The sequence below is a fragment of the Puma concolor genome, chromosome F2 (genome assembly GCF_028749965.1).
Source record: "Puma concolor isolate L17-30 chromosome F2, mPumCon1.1.hap2, whole genome shotgun sequence".
NCBI lineage: Eukaryota > Metazoa > Chordata > Mammalia > Carnivora > Felidae > Puma > Puma concolor.
The window spans coordinates 2112709-2123664 of NC_141684.1; the positions used below are offsets into that span (position 1 = coordinate 2112709).

Consider the following 10956-nt stretch of genomic DNA (forward strand, 5'->3'; position numbering starts at 1 on the left):
TGGCTGGAGCTGCTGCAGGTGATGTCGGCAGGGATGCTGGGCCGGGGAATGAGCAAGCCCCACGGCCCGGGGGGTGGGAGAGCGCCTGTGGGCACGGCTGCACCCCTGTAGGGGGCAGGCCCCGGGGCCCTGACACGGGCTCACAGCCAGCACTTCAGCCTCGGGGAAGCTGGCGTTTCAACTTCAGGGTCCTTATCCATAAGATGGGAAAATGATAGCTTTCCTTAAGAGTTTTGAGCAGATGACCCGAGACAACGTAGGTAGGTACTCGGCCAGTACTGTCCCCCGCGCCCTCGGGCCTGGGGGGCTGGTCTCTGAGGCCCTTCCAAGTGAGGTCAAAGAGAGAGGCGGGACCTCCAGGGTGACCTCCAGTCACCGAAGCGACTGGTCCCTTGACCGACCTGCCCTTGTCCTCGACATCACATTCCTGTGCCCTGCTGCTGGCATCACATCCCATTCCGGTGTGCCGGGGCCGGGCGGGATCCGTGCCCCGGGCTGGGAGCGGGGAGGGGCCCTGAACCGCACCGAGATGCCAGGAAGCCCAAATCCAATTACGCACCAGGTGTTATGTATGTGATTCCCCAGGAATGCATCGATCCCTCAGGGTTACAGATCGGTTATGAATCAGGCAGCAGACCAGCCTGTAAGTGAAATACAGGAGGTGGTGCAGGCAGCCTGGCTGGGTGTCGGCTTGAGGGGACTGGGGCAGATCTTCGAACCTGGTGGGGCGGCGGGGGCAACGGCCGCTCACCCACCGTGGTCACTGCCGCTGGACCTGGGCCCAGAGCCCAGCTCACGAGGGCTGCGTGTCCCAGGGACTTGCTGAGGGTTTACCTGGGTCCCCTGCGATGATGCTCACCCCCACCCCCTGCCCCGGGGAATCCGGTGGATCATCATCCCGGGCTGCAGGGGGGAGCCAGGCTCAGGGAGGTTAAGTGACTTGCCCTGGTGTCATACGCAGAAGGGCCAGACCGGCTGTCACACGCAGTCGAAGCCAGACTGACTGGTGCACCTTCCTTCCCCCTCAGCTTTTCTGAACTAGGCTGGGGGGCAGCAGGGGTGAGGACCCGCAGCGGGGTCTGGGCTCAGCCCCAGGGCTTGGCCTGAATGACCTCGGCTTGTACACACTTCAGACTAGGACAGGGACCCCGCACAGAGCACCAGGGAGGAGACATCCAGGAGCAGGACTTCGGTTTGCTTGAGGGCCCCAAGTAGGGGCAGCCAAAGCTGGAGGGCCCTGGGGTCAGAGTTGGTGGCCGGGGCGTGGGAGGTGGGGGGGGGGCTCCCTGCCCCCCATGGAGGTGCGCCAGGGACCGTGTCTCAACACTGGGGCGACCACAGCTGTCTCTCCCTGCCACCCCCCACCATGGCTCAAACTCGCCGAGGGCAGGGACCCTGCGTGAGACGCACAGAGGCAGCCGGGGCCGGGCATGCGGGGCGCTGGGGGAGGGGCTGGTGAATGAGTGGGTGCCATCAGGGGCTCTCCACCCCTGGGATCAGGACTCTCCTGGGCAAGAAAGTCAGGGTTCATTGTATGACCAGGTCAGGACTCAGGGTCTGACCAGGGTCAGGGCATGGGGCACTGCCCTGGGACAGAGCGAGACACTCTGGCCACATGAAATGAAATTGCTAATGTCCCGGGCCCTTTGCTCTCTCCGTTAGCCACATATCTGAAATGCACAGAAACTTCCGGACCTCTCAGGCCCTCTGAGACCAGCGGCCTCGGACCCACCTGTCCGTGCCCCGGTCTCCGCCGCAACCCCCGGGGAGTGGCCCCTGCGTTTCTGGAAGGAGTGCGTCCGGGGGCGGGGGGGGGGGGGGGGGGGTGCGGCGAGGGGGGGAGGGGCCCAGTTTATCTCTGTGCGCATCTCTCCTCAGAGCTGCCCCGGCTTCTCAGTAATCTTTATGGGGTTCAATTACTGTATCTTCAATTGATATGAGTGATCTCAATGGTTCTTAATGTTCCGTAGTAAATCTCCCGTGTAAAATATCTTTAATGTTCGGCATAAAACACCCAGCCATTGCCGGTAATGTGGCCACCGGGGCCTTGACGGGAGCCCTGGGCCCTGTTCGGCGTGGAAGGGAGATGTCGCCGCCCCCGGGCCGTGTGTCGGCCGGGGCAGGGGTCCTCCCCAAATCCTGGGGCCGCGGCGTTTGGTGGGGAGAAGCCAGGTTAAGGAGCGGCGCTGAGGTTTGCGGCTGGGAGCCGGCGCCCTGCGTGAGTCTTTGCGCGGCCGCGGCCGGTCCAGAGCTCCAGCCTGGGGGTCAGGGGCTAAACGCCCCGTGGCCGGGGGGCTGCTTCCTCCGAGAGGCTCCGGGGGAGCCCGCTCCTTGCCTCTCCTGGCTCCTGCAGGCGCCTGCCTTCCTTGGTCTGTGGCCACATCTGCTCGTGTGGGCGGGCCTTCTGCCACCGCCCCCCCCCCCCCCCCAGGACCCTTGTGACTACTAGGACTCGCCCACGAATCCAGGACTGTCACCCATTCAGGGCCCTAAAGTGTGGGGACAGGAGACGCTGAAGACGTGCGGAGGGGACAGGGTCCACCCAGACAGCCCTGTGGGTGGGGAGTGACGCCCTCCAGGCAACGAGTTAGGAGAAGGCTTCCAGGCATGCCTTTGCCCTCAGGGGGTGAAGGGCCCAGGGCCTGTGGTTAAGAGCAACCTCTCTCCTGAAATCCTGTGGCTGTTGAGTGATCTCAGGGCCACCGACATCAAGGACCTCACGTCCACATCCAGTTTGTGGCCTTGACATGGCCCCCCAGGTGCCTCACACTCGGCCACCAAGGATCGTCCCATAGCCCCTGCTGTCCTGCCCGTGGCCGTGCACACTCAGTGTTCCTCTGGCGGGCAAGTCCCTCCCCCACCCCCCTTTCCCACAGGCAAACTCTCCTGTTCGTGCTTCAAGACCCAGTGCTGGTGTTTCCTCCTCCAGGAAGCCTCCCCGGATTGCATCCATCCTCCAAAGCTTCTTCCACTCCCCTGTCCTCCCTGTGAGCTGCTGCCCTTGCCTGCGGCCAGTTCCCCTGCCCAGAGCAGCGGTCTGACCTCTTCTGGGGTGGGCTTCCCCACACTGGGCTTGGGTGCTGCACGGCCACGTTATCTCACGTGTGACTGATGCCTCCTATCACTTTCCTGGCTTCTTGGAACACTCTCAGGGTTTATCGAATCTGGAAAGAAAGGAGAGAGGGAGAGAGAGAGCTGTGTATGTCGCACAGATCAGTTGTTCTGACAATTTTATTAAATAACGGGTGGTTCGGTCCTGTTGTAGAATAAGGGCTCCAGGGAAGGGGGGGCGGGGCAGGGCTGGAAATGTGGAAGGAGGAATCTGGCCTCTTCCAGAATCAGTGAGGAGGCTCCTTCAGCCTGCGGAAAATGTGGGTTCAAACCCAGGCCTCCCAATTAGCAGGTGCCAAAACGGCCCTGTCCCCAGAGGGCTGGCGGCCCCTCCCTCCGTCCCCGAGAAGCATGGCCTGGAGTCCCTGGGACGTGCCAGGAATCCCGCAGGATCAGAGCCTCTCACAGGGCAGGGGCAGCGGGGAGAGGGAGAGCGGGACTGGGCCGAGGACAGAGCCGGCAAGGGAGAGGGACCAGCACTCACGGGGGACTCGCCTCGTGCCTGGAAGCAGCCGGGTCCTCGTGACTGGGGGCCCCGGTGGGCAGGGGCCGCCCCAGCTCCTGGGCAGGAAGACAGGCTGCGTCCGCTGGGGTGGAGCTGACCACGTGGTCCTTCTGTGCCTCCCCTTCCGTGGCCCTGCCTGGGGGTGATGACATTGAACCCGGCACTTGGGGTTATGGGCCCGGCCACGCCCCTCCACGCCACCTGACACCGAGAGGAAGCGAGTCTCAGAGACACGCGGAGTCCGGGCCTGAGTCCACCGTGGGGTCGCTTGTGCTGGGGCACGTGGACAGCCTTGCGGAGTTGCTTGGGGGTGAGGTGAGCACAGGCACGGAAGGTTCTGGATCGAACGGCCGGCCCGAGGGGAGCTTGCATCGATGGCGAGGCTCACGCACGGCGCCCCATTTTTGTACGGACCCTCAGCCCAAGCAGGGAGGCAGGAGAGTAGTCACATACAGGCGCCCAGAGAGGCCAGGACGTTTGTCCGGGGCCACACAGCGCTCGAGAGGCAGAGCCCGGGCCCCAGCCCTCTTGCCTGGCAGTGCCCCCGTGATCACCTGCGGCACCGCGTGAGGCCCCGGGGCGGCCTGCACACGCAGAGCGGACTCTGGCCTCGGCGGGAGCACCGGCCGGTGCCATCCATCACAGCACTCCAGGCTCCTGACGCCGGTCCCGGGGCGGGAGAGGCAGAGACAAACCAATGGGGCGTCACGGGCTCCGGCAACATTCGCGGGTAAGCTGTCCATAAACCAGAAATAATCGATCTTCTCCGGGCCGGCAGGACACCCAGCAGAATACATTTATGGCTCTTCTGCTTAATAACCCTTCCCTCTTCCGAGGAGCTGACGGTGCCCCGGGCGCTGGCTTGCTTTTCCCGACCAGTGGGGTCCCAGGGGCTGGGGGGGGGGGGGTTGCCCCTTCCTCGGAGAGCCCCAGGTCCCGGGGAGGCCGAGGCAGGCGCTCCCTCACTGCCGTCTGTAGACGGTGCTCACGTATTGTGGGGCTGGACGCGGGGACGTGACCCGCCCCTGTCGGTGGGCTGTGCAGGCGAGAGCCCCCTGAGTCACAGCTCCCCGAAAAACCAGAACGAAATAATGCTTGCTCAACAGTGGTGCCCGGGTGGCTCAGCCGGGTTGGGCGTCCGACCTCGGCTCCGGTCGTGATCTCGCGGTCCGTGGGTTCGAGCCCCGCATCGGGCTCTGCGCTGACAGCTCGGGGCCTGGAGCCTGCTTCGGATTCTGGGTTCCCCTCGCTCTGCCCCTCCCCCACTAGGCTCTGTCTCTCTCTCTTGCTCCCTGTCTCTCAAAAATCAATAAACTTTACCAAAATTTATGAACGTTCTCACCTGGAGAACACTTGGCACAGGGGCTGCCGTTGCTGCCGCTGTCACTGCCTTGGGGACGGTCCTTGCCCCACAGCCTCCCCAGTCCTGCCCTTGGGTCCTTACCGGCCACTGCGGTGTGCGTGCGGACCCACTCCAGCGGCCACCCTCACACCGGGCAGCGAGGGTCAGCACGTCTTCCCGGCAGGCCTGGGGGCCCTGGCTGGTCGGCCCTGGTGCGGGCGAGGGGACGGCCGCTTCAGCGTCCAGCTGACCTTCCGTTTCCGGGAGGCCGCAGGGCACAACCCGTCCCCGGCCGTCTCCCAGGCCCCCGCCCCACCCACGTCAGAGGCCCTCCCCTTCCCCTGGGGCAGGCAGTGCAGCGGGCCGTCAGGGAGCCTGGGCTTAAATCCAGGCCTTGCCCCTGTGCGGCCGTGACCCCGGGCACAGCCCTGCCACCTCCCTGCGCCCGAGTCCCCACGTGTGCAACGTGGGCATCCCCGGGCTCTGCTGAGGGGTCGGTCACATGTCTTCATAAGCACACGTGCTCAGCAATAGACATCACTTCCACCACCGAAACTACTCGGGGGCGGGGGGGGGGGGGGGGGGCGAGGAGACTGTTCTCATTCCTGCTCCGCCTTCGGGCCCCCAGCCGGAGCCGAGGAGCCGGACCCTAGCGCGGGCCCTCCTGGCTGGGGCTTTGGGCCAAGAGCCAGAGGCCCGTCATCAAGTAACTCAACAAACGCGTGGTGGCCCCTTGCTGAGGCAGGTCCTGGGCAGGGCAGCAGGGGTCCCCGGCGGCCATCAGACACAACCCCCAGGAAAGGAGCCAACGGGCAGGCGGGCAGGCGAGGGATGGCCTTCAGAGCAGGACTGGGGAGGGTGTGGGGCAAGGAGCCTCCCCAGGGAGAGTGGGTTCCAGGTGGGAAAATCAAGCAGAGGCCCGGAGTGCTCCCTCTGCTCCTTCGGAGCCTGGCTGTCCCCAGCCTATGAGCAGGCACCGAGGCCACCGCCCCGGGGCTTGTGGGAGGGGCTGGTCCCGCGGCAGGAGCCCGCCTCCCCCCCCCCCCCCCCACCCCGGGATAGCTGGCCATCTGTCTTCCCCAGACTCCTTCTGAGAGGTGTCCCTCCTCCCACCCCCACGCTGGCCGGGACCAGGGGCTGTGGCTCGCCCGCCGGGCTGACCTCCCACCTCTGACCCCTGACACGCTGCAGCGTAACCCAGATGACAGGTTGCCGTTGCAGCAAAGACCTGAAAAAAGTGAGTTAAACAAATCCTTGGAGAAAGCACTCTCCTCCCACGCGGCCCCCTCCCTCTGGCCTTCTCTCTAAATAGACCAAAACATGGTAATTTTATGAACAAATCAAGCCATGCCTTATACATTTTTATGTTCTTAAGCTAACAAAGTGACTTTGAATCTATAAAAAGCACCAAAAATAAGTATTCCGTTTGTTTTTGCCTCCTGAATGGCCCTGGCCATTGCCCGCCTCCTGGCAGCCCTGGCGGGCCCGACGGGACCAGGGTCTGGCCAGAATCGGCAGCAGCGGCCAGGTGACCCTGCCCCTCCCACACCTCCGAGGTCCCCTTTGCGCTCCTGCCGGTGAGAGTCCGGAGCCTTGTGCCCGACGCCTACGGGGACTCCGTCACCTCCCAGGCCTCCCCGGCCCTGACTCTCCACGTGAGCCTTGCTGGTCCCTCTCCTTCCCCCCACTTTCCACCCTCTGCGTCTCTGCTCAAAATGCTTCTCACTGGCCCTCTGACCAGCTGGTGAACTCCTACACATCCGTCAAAATCCAGCCGAACGCCCGTCTGCTGGGACCTCTCCGGTCCGTTCGCTGACGAGGGCCCGTCGTCAGCCGCACTTTACGTCTGTCCCTTCTTAGAGCCGAAAGAGCCGCTTGGGCTGGCGGACCAGCAGGAGCTCGGAGCCGGGAAGAGGTGTGGAGGGACCAGGGAAGGGAGGAGGGGATATTCTACAAAAGGTCAACGTGACCAGACGTGGCGGGGGAAGCCACAGCCGGGGCCTGACGGGCCTCCCTGCCTCAGGGTGGTGGCAGTGTCCACGTGGGGCTGGAATCCTGGCCCGGTCAGCCAAGGTGAGCCCACTGAGGCCCTGGCGCCCTGCTGATGGCCTTCTCCCCCGAGGGAGCAGGTCGAGTCCTGGCCTGGAGGCCACGCCGTCCCCGACTCTGCCCCACGGCCCTGCCCCCTCCGCCCTGCCTGGATGGTGCTGGTGCTGACGTCAGACGCCTGGCCACGTTCTCTGGGCCGCCCTGCTGGACGGGGCGGGGCAAATCCTGGCTGCCCCTGCTGAGCGCGTGGCCCTGGGTGGGAGGCTGGGCTCAGAACCCGAGGCCGTGGGTGCACGCGGGCGGGGAGGCTGCGGGCAGAGCCGCGACGGGGCTGGTCCGTGCGCCCAGGCCCTGCTCCGGGAGCCGCCAGCCCCAGCGGCTGTGGGTCTGGGACACGTGTTGTCCCTTTGACCTCTGAGTGGGGATACCTTTCTGCTGATGGTGGCGATTTGACCGCAGGCGGGGTCTGGGGAGCCTGGAGGGGAGGCTGGGTGGATCTGGGGCCTGCGTGTGGGGCTAACTGTGGGTCAGGAGACAGCCGGCGTGTCCCCCAGGTGGCTTGCCTCACGGTCTGTGTCACCAAGGGCCTAGAGCACGGACCGGCAGGCCCCATCTCCCGCCCAGAGAGCAAAGCCAGTGCGCCTGCCCTGTCTGGGACCAGGAGGAGCCTCCTTCGCGGGAGGACCGGGTTAGCGTGCGGAGGGGGCGGTGTGTGGGTGTGGCTGCTCTTTGCCCGAGTCCTCTTGGGCACCCGGCCTCTCACCGGGCCCATGGGTCTAGCCGGACACATGTCCCGAGCAGGGGGTCCAGGCACAAAGCTGACTAAGCCTGAGCGGGCCTTTGCTGTCTTTGCCTCTCTAGGGGCACAGCCCCTCCGTGAGCCCCTCGGGGTGACTGGGCTGGGGCACGGCCGGGCGTCCCCGGGTCCCTTGTGCAAACACCGGCCGGCAGGCCGCCTGCCGTGTTTTCTAACCGCGAACCTGCCTGGACTTGTAGGGGCGACGACGTGTCGCTCTGACTTGCTGAGGAACGAACGGACGGTGGGGGAGTCTCGTCTCCAGCCGCCCTCTGCTCTCTGGTCCCGGCCGCGCTTCTGCTCGGGGTCTCTGCCCCAGGCCCTCAAGTCCTTCCTGGAGACGCCCCTTGGGGGAGCTGGACACACCCCCCGGCTGTCGCTGGTTCCTGGGCCTCCGTCCCAACTTGGTAGGTTTTTCTCCGGAACTGATGCCACTTACTGGCTAGAAATGCTCTTCCTCCCCCCGCCTCCCCCCTGGAGTCTCCTGTGAGCTCTGTGCTCCCAACCCCCCACCAGCCCCGTGAGGTGCGCCCGGAACCAGCCCCGAGGGAGAGGAGCGGAGGGAGTCTGCACCAGGGGGCGGCTGGGGAGCCCGAGCTGGGGAAACACTTTTTCGGGTCCAATGCAATGGGGGCCTCGGCTGGCCCCTCCCGGCCTAGTGGTCCTGCGGGAGCCCAGCCCAACCCCCATCAGACCTTTGAGCCCTTCTCCCAAGTCACGGCCAAGAGCGAGGTCAAGTTTAAACTGTCCTGCTGATGGGGAGCCCTGCGCCTCCTGGGGCCTGTGGTGGTGTACGTGCGGCCCACTGCTGCCTCTGCTGCTCGTGTGGGGACTCTGCCCTGCCCACAACTGCAGGGCCCCAGGAGCTCCCAGCCCCAGCCAGCAGTCCCCTGAGGGCCTGTGTCCCTAGGCGGTAATGGGCCATACGGTCCCTGGACATCTGCCCCTGCCCCATGCTCCCAGGATGCAACTGAGTCCCCCTCTGTCCCCTGTGTCCCACTAATCCCACCAGCTTGCTCTCCCTAGGCGTCCTATGTGCTGGCCCTGCTCCCCTGGGACCAGGCCTTGCCTGTCTGTGCGGTTCTGGGCCCTGCAGCGGCCGCGTCACCCGGGAGCCTGGCCACTGTGGACCTACAGAATCAGAATCCATTCAGTCACAGGGTCCCCAGGGTCAAGGGCACACTGTGAGAAGCTCCTCCCTGTCCAGGGGCTTATGGCTCTGTGGGCAATTGTTAGTGAATAGTCATAATTTTGGGGTACAGGGAACCCCAGAAGCTCCTCACCCTGTGCCCCAGGGGAAACTGTCCCACACCCGTCTCTGGAGAGTGTCCTGCTGACGGGCTCACCCTGGCCTGGAGGAAGCTGAACCTTGAGCCTTGCACGGGCCAGGCCTCCGGGCACCGGGGAACCCAGGTGGGGTTTTGGGCTCTGCCCCTTTGCCCTGGCCCCTCCCAGACCTTCCTGATACTTCTCCACACCTCGGGCTCCCTTCCTCTGCCAGGATTCTGGGTGCCAGCTCCTTTGCCCATCTGCACAGCTGGAATGCAGCCTGTCCAGGGTGAGTGCAGGAGAACATCGCCACTCTGCACCCCTGCATCTGGGGACGTGGGGCGTCCCACCCCAATGGCCGCTGTCCCTATCCTGTCCCAGGTTTGGCAATTCAAGAGACCCCATCTGAGATTTAGTTATGCACCTGCTGTGTGCAGGTTCCGTGCTGGTGACCAGGGGATGAGGACACAGTCCTGCCTCTCAGAGCCCACAGAAGTGAGACCATGGCACCTGAGGAGGGCAGGAGAGCAGGGGACAGACGTCCTTTATCCTGATTGTGACTCCTGGTTCTTAGATTTAGGGGAGGGAGAGGAAGGGCGTTAAGGTAGAGAAGGAACAGCTTTGATTCAGGAAAACCTTTCTCTGCCATTTACTAGTAATGGGCTTGAGCCCTGGTCCCCGGACCCCTGACCCCCAGGAGCTTCTTTTCCTTATCTGTAAAATAGTCTCCTCGGGCTGTTGTCTGCCTGAGTGAAGTGGAGAGGCGACAGCGTGTGGCAGCTTCAGACTCCGGTGACATCGGGTCCAGGCTCCTTCCTCTCCCAGGTAGGGAAGTGGGCAGGGAGGCATGCTGGCCTTCCGCTTGGAGAAGCAATGAGACTTCTGGTTGGGTCATTCGTTGGATCATGCATCCCCTCTTTCAGCAATTAATTTATTCAAAACCTTCCCTGAACACCTTCTGTCTGCAGTGTTCTAGGTCCTGGGGATGCTCCCTTCCCGGGAGGAGAAAGAGCTGGCTGCAAACAAGCCGTTAGGGAGGTGCCGTGAGCACACGGATACAGGCTGGTGACGACTGGGGGGGAGGGGCTGTGCTGCCTGAGGTCTGTGACGCGGGCAGGCTTGGGTGGAGTCCTGGATCCGGGCCTGCGAGGGTCTGGTGGGCCAGGCAGCAGCAGGGTGGTAGGGGTGCTGTTAGGACCCGCTGAGGTGAGGCTGGTGATGCTGGTGATGCTGGTGATGCTGGTGATTCTGACGACGGTAGTGATGCAGGGGATCACTTACTGTCCTTACGTGAATGATGGTTCGAATACCACTATGTATTAACGCATCTCATTCTCGCAACCCGATGGATGCTCTTGTCTACCCATATCTCAGATAAAGAGATTGGGGTCGGGAAAGGCACACTCACTTGCTCGAGATCCCACGTCTGCCAGTGTTGGAGCCAGAATTTGAACCCAGGGAACCTGATCTTGGGATGCCCGCTCTTTACTGAAACTTCTGATGAAATACCGCAGGCTCACTTGCCTCCCGGGCTTGCTCTCCCGTTGAAGGCACCGGCAGCCTGCCTGGGCTGCCCTGATCGTCACCGTGAATGGCTGGATTAATCTTTGTCAAGTTTGCACTTTCCCCCAAAGTTTGAATTAACCTCAACATTAATTTGCTGATCAAGCGCCTGCAGTAGGTCACACAACGTGAGCACCTGTGATATTCTAATGCATTTCCTAGGAAATTATTGTAATGTGCTAAATGGGAGATTTAAAGGTTACTTGTTCCCCTGCAATCTATGAACTGTTTTATGAAAAAGTCATAACTGAGATAATTGAAGTGTCAGAAAGGGAAAAAAAAGGATAAGAAACCCAATCAACAATTCCCTGATCACTTACC

The 10956-nt window shown here is 63.3% G+C and overlaps 1 long non-coding RNA gene across 1 annotated transcript; it reads right to left on the reverse strand.

The window, feature by feature from the left end:
- Nucleotides 1-3213: 3213 nt before the first annotated feature.
- LOC147571789 (uncharacterized) lies at nt 3214-5220 on the reverse strand. The gene is made up of 2 exons (XR_015246652.1): nt 5061-5220; nt 3214-4351 (listed from the first exon to the last, which is right to left on the reverse strand). It is a non-coding gene; the product is annotated as an uncharacterized LOC147571789 (long non-coding RNA).
- Nucleotides 5221-10956: the final 5736 nt, after the last annotated feature.